Source organism: Centropristis striata, chromosome 17 (genome assembly GCF_030273125.1).
Source record: "Centropristis striata isolate RG_2023a ecotype Rhode Island chromosome 17, C.striata_1.0, whole genome shotgun sequence".
Classification (NCBI taxonomy): Eukaryota; Metazoa; Chordata; class Actinopteri; order Perciformes; family Serranidae; genus Centropristis; species Centropristis striata.
This window is the reverse complement of record NC_081533.1, coordinates 29,550,907-29,563,743: the sequence shown is the minus strand read 5'-3', so window position 1 is coordinate 29,563,743 and position 12,837 is coordinate 29,550,907.

Here is a 12,837-nt window from a genome sequence, read left to right as displayed (position 1 = left end):
ACCAGACCATGCTGTGGGTGATTTTGTGCTGTGCTAGATATGGCAGAGCAGAGCAGAGGGCAATGCAGCCAGTAAGCTGGTGTGAGAGTTGAAGCTGTTCAGATTGTTGTGTTGATTTTGTATAAGGCAGAGAGAGAGATGGAGCGGGCGAAAAGGGGGGAGAAAAAACGCCACTGGGAGGAAGGAAGATAAGATTGGAGTTGCACAAAATGTTTATATTGAGTGTTGCTACAGGCACAAAACTCTGTGTTTGAATTAATATTAAATAGGTCCTCTGACTCTGGTGGTAACTCAGGCAGAAGAAAGCTGAATTATGATACCCAAAGCCTTCTACACACTGCAAGCCAGGCTCATAAACAGACAAAAACATGAAAAGAATAATAGGTGGGAAACGGTTGTAATAAATAAAGTAATAAATAAAGTGAATGGATTTCTGCTGTAAATTCAAATGTAAATATCAGCAAAAACTGTAATCTAGACTAAATATTCCTGCTATTTTTATTGTAATTGTGTCATTCACAAACACATCATGGTATTTCTCTATTAACTTTACATGAAAATGTTATTTTTTAACAGCAAAACGGTGTTTCTTCCAGTTTATGACAGAAAAAAGGAAAAAGTTTGGTGCTATTCTTTGATTAACGGCAATTAAAAGTGTCTAATACAGTGATATACAATTTTTCATTTTACACCCCATTTCTGATGTATTTGACAGTGTTTTACTGTTATTTCTACAAACATTTTTACAGTGTATAAGGCCAAGTAGCATCTCAACATACCACTCATTCATTCATTCATTCATTCATTCATTCATTCAATAAGGGGGGTTCTCAGCAGTTTGTGCTCGTTATCCATACACTTTTATATTGTCTTTCTCAATGCCTCACTGAAAAAAAGCAAACTGGGTGTCTGTTACCTTCTCCTTAGTCTAACATGTAGCTTCTACTATATACAATTATGTTTTGTGGTTGAACAATTTTAAAACATGTATTTTAAGCATAAAATGCAACAATTTAAAATTTACTAGAATACTTTATGTTAAAACAACCCAATTTGCTTTATGTTTTTCTTTTCTAAACTTGACACCAGCTGGGGCTATATAGGTTGAATAAATGAATAATTACTATTATGTTCATTTTCATATGATAAACCACTTCAACCTAGCTTTGTTTTGTTGCCTCAGCACAATTAATTCATGTACTGGACCAATTTAAAAAGTAGTTGTAACTACCCCATTCAATTAAGTAACTCTTAATGATATCATACACGTTTAAATAGCCCAAGAAAATTACGTTAGTATGTTACAATTACCCTTACAAATCTATTTGGACTGACACCTGGTAATTAATTAACAGTGACGTAAAAAACATCATGTTGACCCAACATATTTTTACATTTTGTTCACTCAACAAAATTGTTTCTCGTTAAATTAAAGCATTTTATTTAGGTGGAAATTATTTCCATAATTTTATTAAGTTCTGGGAACAAGGTTTTTTTTTGTGCTTGTGGTATTTTGAAGGAATTTTTTTAACAATCTTATTGACCCTCAAGTGGTCAAAATTGGGTAAATCAAGCACCAAACGTCTGTAATAAATGGTATTAACCAACTTATGGGACATATTTAAGATCATAATGTTCTAAGGCTTTGTACACTCTAAGCTTTGAAAATTTGAACAGGCTCATAGCCAAAACACAATGTTTGTTACAGATTCAACATGACGCACTTGATACACAGTACTGAGTCCTGTAGGTTAAAATTGTACGTAGCATATATATTAATAGTTCCCTGTATAATTAATAACTATGACCTTAAATTGCATGTGAAATGTAAGGATTCCTGAAGGGCTATGGGTGGAATAGATTGCACCCACATACTGATCACTGGAGCCTTAGAGGAACATGAGGGCTAGATAGCTAGCTAGCTAGCTAGCTAGCTAGATAGATAGCTAGCTAGCTAGATAGATAGATAGATAGATAGATAGATATACTTTATTTATCCCAAGCTGGGAAATTACAGTGTAGCAGCAGCATTACACACAGAAACAGTAACAACACAATTAAATAAAAAGAACAACCTACGCATACTTCAAGCAATAAAATATAAAAATACAATAAAATGTAATGTAAAAATAAAAATAAAGTGTCTAAAGAAGGAGTATGTATTAAGCAGTAGAATTCCAGTGCAGAATAAATATGAATATGCAGTATAAAAATCTGTCTATCTATCTGTGAAAGCAAAGTCCTTTTTAATGTTCAGGTAGCTTTTCTTTCGAGTGATAAGTGACACATAAACACACTGCATGTAGGTACACTAAAGCTTTGCAATAGTACTGCAACAGTAGACTTTGCAAATTTCTCAGAAATATTCACACACAGCACAGACTTTGTTGCAGGACTTTATAGCCTTTAATAAGCACAATGGGTTCCCTTTCAAAAGCCTTCACTGGTACCTTTGTGTCAGTGCTTTTATTGTGAAATGACCTTGCCTTGATAGCTTTACAGACCCACAGTTGTGCAAGAGTCATCACTCAGTAACCAGTTGGAGCAAAAATTGATTCTATTGCTGTTTGAATTGTGACATTGATCAAGTACCAAACGTGAGACATAGGGCATTAGCATGTAGACATTACTTGATGACTCACTATCTTGTCCTACAGACTCCATCACAATGGTATGTTAATGTGGCCCTGGTTAAATGCAGGGTCAGGATAGAGGTGACCTTTTGGGTCATAAAGTTTTGTTTCAACTGTCTCCGTGGCCTAAGGGTCTCTCTAAAGAGGGGGTTGCCAAATAGTATAGACATATGTGGTAGTGATGGGTTGGATCGTGCCGATGCTTCGGAGCGTGTGTCGAGAAATCCCGGAAGTCTTTGGTGGAGCGCGTATCGACGCTTGTGTTTTTTAGGGCGAGTGACGTCATTGATGACGTTCGAAGCCTCGGTGGTTCAGGAAATGGTTCGACTTGTGCACCCCTGCCTCCTCAGTCCCATGCGAACAAGTTTTTTCGAAAGCTGGAGAGGTTGTCTCCAAAAAAAGAAACAGACTGAGTCCAAGCACAGTGGAGAAATTGTTGTTTTTAAACTGCAATCAATAAAGTCACAAGCACAATTGATGTCCCATCTCTGCCCCATTTCTGCTTTGAAAACACTTTCAACAAACATCTCATGTCCTATTGGATTTATTTTATCATTGACTGAAATGATGCTGGTAAAGTAAATAATAATGATTACTATATATTATTAATAATTACTAATACACTGCTATTAGCATTACCCACATATTAATCAAAACAACAGATAAATAAATTAACCACACAAAATCAAATTAAGGTGTTTTTATTTCTGTTGGCAGTGATTATTCCCATGCAACAAGAGGCCTCACAAACAGCTCAAAGGTCAATGACGATTTGGACCAGCAGGGGGTTTGTGAGCACATGAAGCCTCAAGATATGAACCTTTTCTCGAACCAGTTGGCTGGAAAGGTTCAAGGCTTCATGAGGCTTCATCCACCCATCACTAATATGTGGTGCTCAGCAACATTGCCCCTTGTCCGTCTTTGGTGGTACCAGACATTGTAGAAGCCACCAACCCATCACCATATGGCGAAAAAAAAGTCACAAGTACACAACAGCAATCCTGCTTAACAGAAAAGGTTATTTATGATACAGAACTACTAATAAAAATAACAGGGGGTACACTAAAACTAACTAATTCCAGAATTAAAGACAGGTTGGAGTTATGTTGGTGATGTGGAACACAAGTAAAAGAAGTTTCCAACGGTACACGGACACCAGGCTGCTGAGTCATTTTTCATGGGATAATTATTACATTAATGAGAACAGCCGACATTATCTGCCCCAACCTGTACAAATAGTTAGTTAGTTAATTAGTTCATCTGACATTGAGGTGGTTTAACCCTTAATAGGGCACTCATTGAAATACTTGGAAATTCCAAATTTCAACCCTAGAATATGTTGGAGGATATTACATACATCCAGAATGTGTAAAAAAAAACATACGGACCCGGGGGAGGGGGGTAATATTTTGAGAAAAAAGTTTACGAGATTAAAGTAGCAAATCTATGAGAAAAAATTGCTTTTTTCCACTTGTTTCTTGTAAATCTGCGACTTTTCGCACAGATTTGCCACTTTAAATCTCTTAAATCTGCAACTTTTTTCCCTGTAGATTTGCCACTTTAATCTAGTAAATTTGCAACTTATTCATAGTTGGCCCTAATATGCCGTCGTAGTCAAGTTCTCCTCGTAGAAGTCATTGAAGAATAACTCGACTGTTTCTTGCAGATTTTTCTTCAACATTTTTCATTTTTACATTGGAGGTCAAGGTCAATAAAGTTAATATTATTATATTATTATCAAACTGATTGGTCAGATGTCATGGTGCCACTGTTTGTAACGTAGCCTGATCTTTGCTGATTAGCTGGAAGAAATCCATGTGGTTCTACGACCAAACAGAGAGACATGAGGACCCCATTTTGATATCCAGTAAAGTTACCAAATGTAGTTATTCGCCCAATAAAGGGTTAATCAAGGAACAGAGATCATTGGGATAGACTTTTCAGTCTTGTTCTTGTACTGTGTTCACAATTCATTTAGCATGGTGCTCTCCTGGTTAAGATGTACACAGGACGACTATAAAATATAAAACCCTTACAATTTGCTTTGCTGAAGGCCTATGGGCTAGTGAAGTGACAACGAAGCTTCATGAACCATTTGCTTTATTTTTTGACCCCACTAGATGGCGGTCTTGGCTTAAAAAAGGCTCTAGCAATGGTAAATGAGTGCGTTTTCAACCCTTTGTTGAACAAACAGTGCCATCTAGTGGGCTCAGAAAATAGAGAAAATGGTTCAGGAAGCTTCGTTGTCACTTCACTAGTTAAGGCCACAGGCTGAGGGGAGTGGTGCACATTTTCCTCTCCCTGAAATAAATCAGCAGGCAAAGCTACTTAATATTTTTACATATTTGAGGTCATCTGGAGCAGTTAAGCCAGCTATGCAGACTACCACAAGCCTGTCATTGATGCATTAGAGTTCACAGATAGTGTAAGTGATTTAACACATCAGTGAAGTGGTTTAACACATAAGCAAAAATTAATAAGACAATAACATAAGACAAAACAATAGTATCTCCATTCAACTGTGAAGATATTTTACATTGTTTGGCAACTGCAAATATGCATTTACTACTTTACCATCAAACCACTTAGAGATAACTTAAAAATAAAATAAAAACACCCCCGGGAGCTACAAGCACCAGGATCAGACCGGGCATCCCCTTGTGTCCTCCTCTAGCTTTCAAGCTGTAAAATATATTAACAGTTCACCCCTCTGGTAATAGTCAGGCGGCTTAGCTAAATAAAGGGGACACGTCAGACAAAAGCACCACATTTTTTCCACATGCTCTCTATCACCATAGGCTTCAATTTTTGGTCGGAGCCACTTCATCAAGATTGCGGATCGGAGATGGCAGCCATATAAAGTCTATGAGAACCAATATATCTTCCAAGCCACTTAGAAGGTCAATCTTGGTGTCAAAATCTACATTTTCTGGGTCAAGGAATTAAAAGCTGTTGAGAACATAGATTCCAAACATTTTCAACACAGGATTTCTCTGCTGCAGCACTTGAAGCAAGTTGCCTACCAGTCTGAGTGAGAATGAACATATCTATTTGATATAATAATTATCTTGTGATATTCTCAACAGCTTTAATGTCCGGCGTGTCCCCATTCTTCTCAAACCTGGTCCTAAGCTGCCTGACTACACTGCAAAAAAAGAAAAGTTGGGTGAACTCAAAATTTCAAGGCAACAAACTTCGATCAAATTTAAAGTTGGACAATTAAACTAAATATTTGAAGTTTTGTTTTTGAGTTTGCTCAACTCTGAATTTCTCTGGCACGATTGTAAAGCCACTATGAATATCAGCTAATGTTGTGACCACAATTTTGAGTTAGCATTGATATGCTAATGGCTGCTCTTGTAGCTGTAACAAGCAGCGCCGCTAGCATCAGTTAGCCGCTAACATCAGTTAGCCACTAGCATCATTTAGCCGCTAGCATCAGTTAGCCGCTAGCTTTCGCTAATGACCTAATTTCACAACAAAGAAATAAGAGTTATCAGAACTATTGTCCCTTGTTTTGAACCCCAACTTAAAGATATAAGTAACAACAACTCACAAACTTGTTTTTGAGCAGACAACTGGCTTCCTTTGTTGTGCTAACTTACATTATTGCCCTAAATGTCAGTAATTTACATTTCCAAGTTTTACCAAATTAAATCACTGTTTTAGGCCAAAAAATACAAGTTGGCTTTTTTGCAGTGTATAAGGACTGCATCCTTTCTTGTTTTTGGTAATCAAAGCATTCAGGTTATATGATGGATTGTATTAAATCCCCTTGATCTCACAACAAATCATATATCCAGTACTACCTGTGCTCTGACATTATCTGTTCAAAGAAGATTGCAAAGTTGTTATCTTCTGTGTCTAGTTCAGACACATTATTATGTTATCTGCACTTTAGGATAGTTATCTTCTCGTTCGCACAAAATGTGATTTTTTGTGTGCACGACTGAAAGATTAATCTTTGAGACTCTATATTTGTTTTCTTCAGACTCTACAGAGAGCTGTTACTGTTTCAATGAAGTTCCCTCCATCTCAGTAATGTCATTCTCTAACTGTCCACCAGATGCCCTCAGACTTTTCCCCTCTTTCCTCTTCTGTCCTGCAGTAACAACTTCCCCTCAAGTCCCAGGCTACAGTATATAAGTCTTTTTTGCTTTTCTAATTGAGTAAAATGACCTGAATGTATCTTAGTGGCAGCCATGATAACAACTGCTCAGATTTGATAAGAAGAATGATAACACAGAAGTCTGCCTTTCAACAAAAAGGGGCATGATACCATTTTAGTCAGATGGTGTTTTGGATTCAACATGTTTGAAATTTAAAAATGGTGTACAGTTGGAAATTTGTAGGCAGAACACGTAACAATCACTTTCATATTATCATTTATATGAGTGGACAGGCCATTTCAGTTCACTTTTGCTTTTTTTTTTAATTCCAGGAAGTGCCTTAAGCCTTAAGTCTTAAGTTTGGCTACAGAAAGATTTATGTCCATTCATTTCAATGCAAAATGAGAAAACTTCTCACTTGATTTAGTACCTCAGAATTTTTTTTTAGGACAACACTATGGTCTCAGTCGCTAGTAAAAAATCTTCTTCAAGGCAATTTGATGTTAATAGTTAAAAAAATGGCCCCATTTAGAAGAAAATAGAAGATAAAGAATCGTATGATTTGGGGCGTGGCTACCTTTGATTGACAGGTCACTAACAAGGCGAGCCGTCATCAGGAGAGATGCAGAACAAGGCGTATCCATGGCAACATGTCAATAAAGTTATATACAAAGTTATATAGATATTAAAAAAATTATGTTAAGCGGTCTGGTCTCATAACTTTGATTCTTTCACTGTATCTTTCACTGTATTTTCACTTAATGTTTATTTGATTGTTTTGATCATTAAAATGTCTTGTACAGCGTTCGGTTGGACTAACAGACACTCCAAGGAGTCCCAGTTGATGCTCCAGTTAATGCTAACATGAATTAGCAGCAGCTTCTCTCAGTCAGGTTGAGGTGTAGAGAGGCTGTAGTCAGTGATCAGATCCCTCTCCTCCTCCACAGTCCAGATATGGTCTGCTCCCCGTACAGGAAACAAGATGGCGACGCAAGATGGCGACGCAAGATGGCGACGAGTGTAACGCTGAAATCAATGCTTCCAATGGGCCACAAACCAACGGGTGACGTCACGGTGACTACGTCCATTATTTATATACAGTCTATGGGTTGTCCCTGGTTATTAACATTGCAGTTTATCCATGACAGATCCAGGTCAATAACATCTACCGTTGCATAATTATGTAGCCTATGTACAATCAGACTCTCTTTCCCCTTATGAATTTTTGTTCGCATCTCTCCTTGTAGGACATCATTTATTTAGACTATTCGATAGCAGTTCCAATCAACTGACCTTCACCACCCAACGGTTTCCATTTTCCCTCATCAGGCTTGCAATTCGATGTTGTTGTTTTTTTTGCTTTTGAGCTTCTGATACCCCGTATACCGTACCGTGTTACCTGGATTCTGTGCCAGCTTGACCTTTTGCACGATCCATGGATAAATCACTCAGTAAACTGTTCCTGTCTGCTTAGTTGTCTGCATTTGGGTCCAATTCCTTGTCGCCTCACACTTCCCCCTGTGACAGACATGTAAACTTTGAATGGGATCTTTGGATGTGAGTAAATGGCATGTGCATTGAAAATGGAATGGTAAATGATACCCTGTGATGTATAATTAATTTTACCTAATATAAATTGATAAGCAGTAATAATACAGTAGAACATTAGAACCAAAGCTGTCAGGGTTGGGTGTCTGACATCCCACTGTGATCTTCCATATTGAAACCCGAGACAGCATATTTTCCAACAGACGATAGACTGGCTTTTGTATAGTACAGTTGATGGAAAATATTACTAATTCACATTTTCTTTAACCCTATAAAGCCTGAACTGTGAAATAATTGCCAGAAAATTCTAAATTTTCAAAACTGGAGTGTTTGTTGAACCGGCTAACATTTTTTAAAATTCAATATCAATTTTCATATATTAATTTAATTTGGATCATATTTGATACATCAGGTCTTTTTGTGCAATTTGCTGCTCACAATTTGCTTTTCTTGAACTAACATAATCACATAAAACCTAATATTTTTAACCAAATAAAACTCCTTTTAGCATTTTCCTCAAACATACAAAATATTTTTTTCCATATAAAACAACATCATACATCTGCTGATATGACGTTTTCACGCAGCAATGACAGATCCACCGGTGGAACCAGCAAATCATTTTTGTGAAATTTGTCGCTCAGTTTTTTTAATCATCAAGTCATGTATTCATCAGGTTTTTCAGGAAAAAAAATATCACACTGATGATGTAGAGGTCTCAAAAACTCATGTATCAAATATGATACACTTGGCTTTATAGGGTTAATGCAACATTTTCAGAATTTTGCCTTTAGACTTTAATGGTAAAATGGCTATTGATAATAGATGGACTGGAAAAAATACTATGGGGATAAATGGAGGATGTGAAGGAGAGCAGTGGCAGACTGAGCAAAATGCAAACAGCTGAAGCAGCAGTCATCACATATGTGTTCAGTACTGCATCAATTCATCTCACTCTTTCCCAAAATATTGACTATGCTTCATTAACCAATAATTGCAAACAATATTACTCCTCTAAATGAGCACTAAATTGAATTATAGGCCTACTCCTTTAAGGTAACACCCCGTTTATATATACACTGCAAAAAACATAAAGCTTACCAAGTATTTTATATTTATATCTAGCAAAAGTATCTTAATCATATTATTTTGAGTACAATTTACCTACTGACCACAGCTTTATGTGCTTATTTAATTCTGAGTATTATTATGTCTTTATGTAATTATCTTATTATTTAAAGACTTATTTTTAGGTTTGACATTGTGAGCCTTTTCATGCTTTTCAAGCTATTCAACTGTTGAATATGGTGTGTTTTTACCTAAAATATTGCTTCCAATTGAGAGTTTTAGTTGCATATAGGTTGAATGCCTTCTCAACCTTAGGGTCGGGACCCCAATTGGGGTCGCGAGATGATTTCTGGGGGTCGCCAAATCATTTTGGAAGTCAGCTCTGTCTCCACTGTGTTAAAGTGTTCATGTGTTAATGTGTTTTAGTCTTTTTTTTATCATTTTGTGTCTTTTTTTGGTCATTTTGTGTCTTTTTTCGATCATTTTGTGGTCATTTTGTGTCTTTTTTTGGTCATTTTGTGTCTTTTTTTTGTCATTTTGTGAGCTTTTTCATGCTTTTCAAGCTATTCAACTGTTGAATATGGTGAGTTTTTACCTAAAATATTGCTTCCAATTGAGAGTTTTAGTTGCATATAGGTTGAATGCCAATTCAAAAGCATTTTCTGCCACCAAAACATGCTCGTTTCAAGTATTGCTGGCTTATTTTAATGTTGCTACGGGCTTTTCAAGCCACAATTGCTCAAAATAAGTATATCTGGACTTATTTCAAGACATCATTGGTTTTCCCAGTGCCTAGATATTTTTTACTAATTTAAAGAATTCTTACAAAGAAACATTTACTTACTGCACTGGCAGGTAATTTAACTTGTTTAAAGCATATATTTGCTTAATTCTAGTTATTTATTTCTTATTTTTGTCAGTTGGATTTTGCAGTGTATACTATAAAAGTAGCTCCTCTTTTTTTTTTTTTTTTTAAATCATCAATTTCTTGTTCAGTCAATTGATTAATAATGCCGAAATATGAAACCAGCAATTTGAGATTAATTTGATAAACTAATCCTTTCATGGAGATTTCTTTTTCTGCATCCTCTGAACTTGGATGAAGGCGTTATCAAGAAAACGGGAAAGCAACATTAATCTAACTCATGTCTCGGTTTCTCATGCGCCGCGTGCCATTAAGTTAAACACAATAAGGCTACGACCGGATGGAAGCTCGGTTCCACTTCAAAATAAAAGCCTTAAACCTCGTAAGAAGATCATTCTATAGAGAAGAATTGTGATGAAGACAAGTAATACCACACTCTGAAACCAGTATAGATTGCATGGAGTTAAGTAGACATTGATGCATGTAAACGTAGCAGTTGATTGTAGTTTGTTTGGCTGAGGACCTGCAGCTGTCACAGATTTACTATTACTAATAAGTAATTACAGAATTACTTATTATTAAGACACAGAATTACCATAAAAGACACAACATTATTTAAAAAAGACACAAAATTACCCAAAAAAGGACTCACAATAATTCAAAAAGACAAACAATAATTAAAAAAAGACACAAAATGACAGGAAAAAACTAAATGACTTAAAAAAGACACAGAATGACCAAAAAAAATTACACAAAATGACCAAAAAAAGATACAAAATTATTTAAAAAAGACACAAAATGACCAAAAAAAGACACAAAATGACAGAAAAAAACTAAATTACTTCAAAAAGAAACAAAATGACCAAAAAAGACACAGAATTACCATAAAAGACACAAAATTATTTAAAAAAGACACAAAATGACCCAAAAAAGGACACACAATAATTCAAAAAGACAAACAATAATTAAAAAAAGACACAAAATGACCCAAAAAATCTTCAAAATAAAAGCCTTAAACCTCGTAAGAAAATCATTCTATAGAGAAGAATTGTGACGAAGACAAGTAATACCACTCTCTGAAACCAGTATAGATTGCATGGAGTTAAATAGACATTGATGCATGTAAACGTAGCAGTTGATTGTAGTTTGTGTGGCTGAGGACCTGCAGCTGTCCTGCCTGCTGCCAGTAGCTGCCTGCCACAGCTGCAGGTTATCAGGCTGATTAGCTTTCTGATAAATAGGCCAGGAAACAGGTGTTTACTCTCTCTGGCATTGCAGCGAGGTTACAAGATTACACACTGGAAGCACAGGAAGAACAAGGTAGTTAAACTGCTGACTGGATAAAGCAAGTTCAGTTCATGACAGTTAATGCCAGGGGTCTCAGAGTCAAATTACATGGGGGCCGCTGGAGGTGGTAGCAACAAAAAATGACCAAAAAAAGACACAGAATGACAGGAAAAAACTAAATTACTTCAAAAAGACACAAAATGACAAAAAAGACACAGAATTACCAAAAAAAAATTGCACAGAATGACCAAAAAAGACACAAAATGACCAAAAAAAGATACAAAATTATTTAAAAAAGACACAAAATGACCAAAAAAAAGACACAAAATGACAGGAAAAAACTAAATTACTTAAAAAAAATGACACAGAATGACCAAAAAAATTACACAGAATTACTAAAAAAGACACAAAATGACCAAAAAAAGATACAAAATTATTTTAAAAAGACACAGAATGACAGGAAAAAACTAAATTACTTAAAAAAGACACAAAATGACAAAAAAGACACAGAATTACCCAAAAAATTGCACAGAATTACCAAAAAAAGACACAAAATGACCAAAAAAATATACAAAATTATTTAAAAAAAGACACAAAATGACAGGAAAAAACTAAATTACTTTAAAAAAATGACACAGAATGACCAAAAAAAGACACAGAATGACCAAAAAACAATTACACAGAATTACCAAAAAAGACACAAAATGACCAAAAAAAGACACAAAATTATCAAAAAAAAACACAAAATGACCAAAAAAAGACACAAAATGACCATAGAAGACACAAAATTATTTAAAAAAGACACAATGACCCAAAAAAGGACACGCAATAATTCAAAAAGACAAACAATAATTTAAAAAAGACACAAAATGACCAAAAAAAGTAAATTAAAGGGACCTTCCACACACAACACTGTAAAGTGCCATTCATATAAAACTCACATTAAATTTTCATCCTCATTGCATCAAGGTGGGGGCCACAAAATATCGTCACGAGGGCCACAATTGGCCCGCGGGCCGCAAGTTTGAGACCCATGGTTTATGCTATCTGAGGTGATGGAGGTTTTTACTTTCCAGCCAAGGAAACATAGTGGTAAAACAGTATCCATGGTATTAAAATGTACAATAAGATTGGACTAATTGACCTAAAAATGCCTTTCTAGTAAATTAGACCTCAAAGTTTGCTGAGCTAAAACTCAGACACTTAATAGTTGAGCATGAATTTAATTCAATTCATTATTATTCAATTAGCACAGAATCACAGAATAATAATCACTTTATTTATATAGCACCTTTCAAAAACGAGTTACAAGGTGCTGTACAACAGA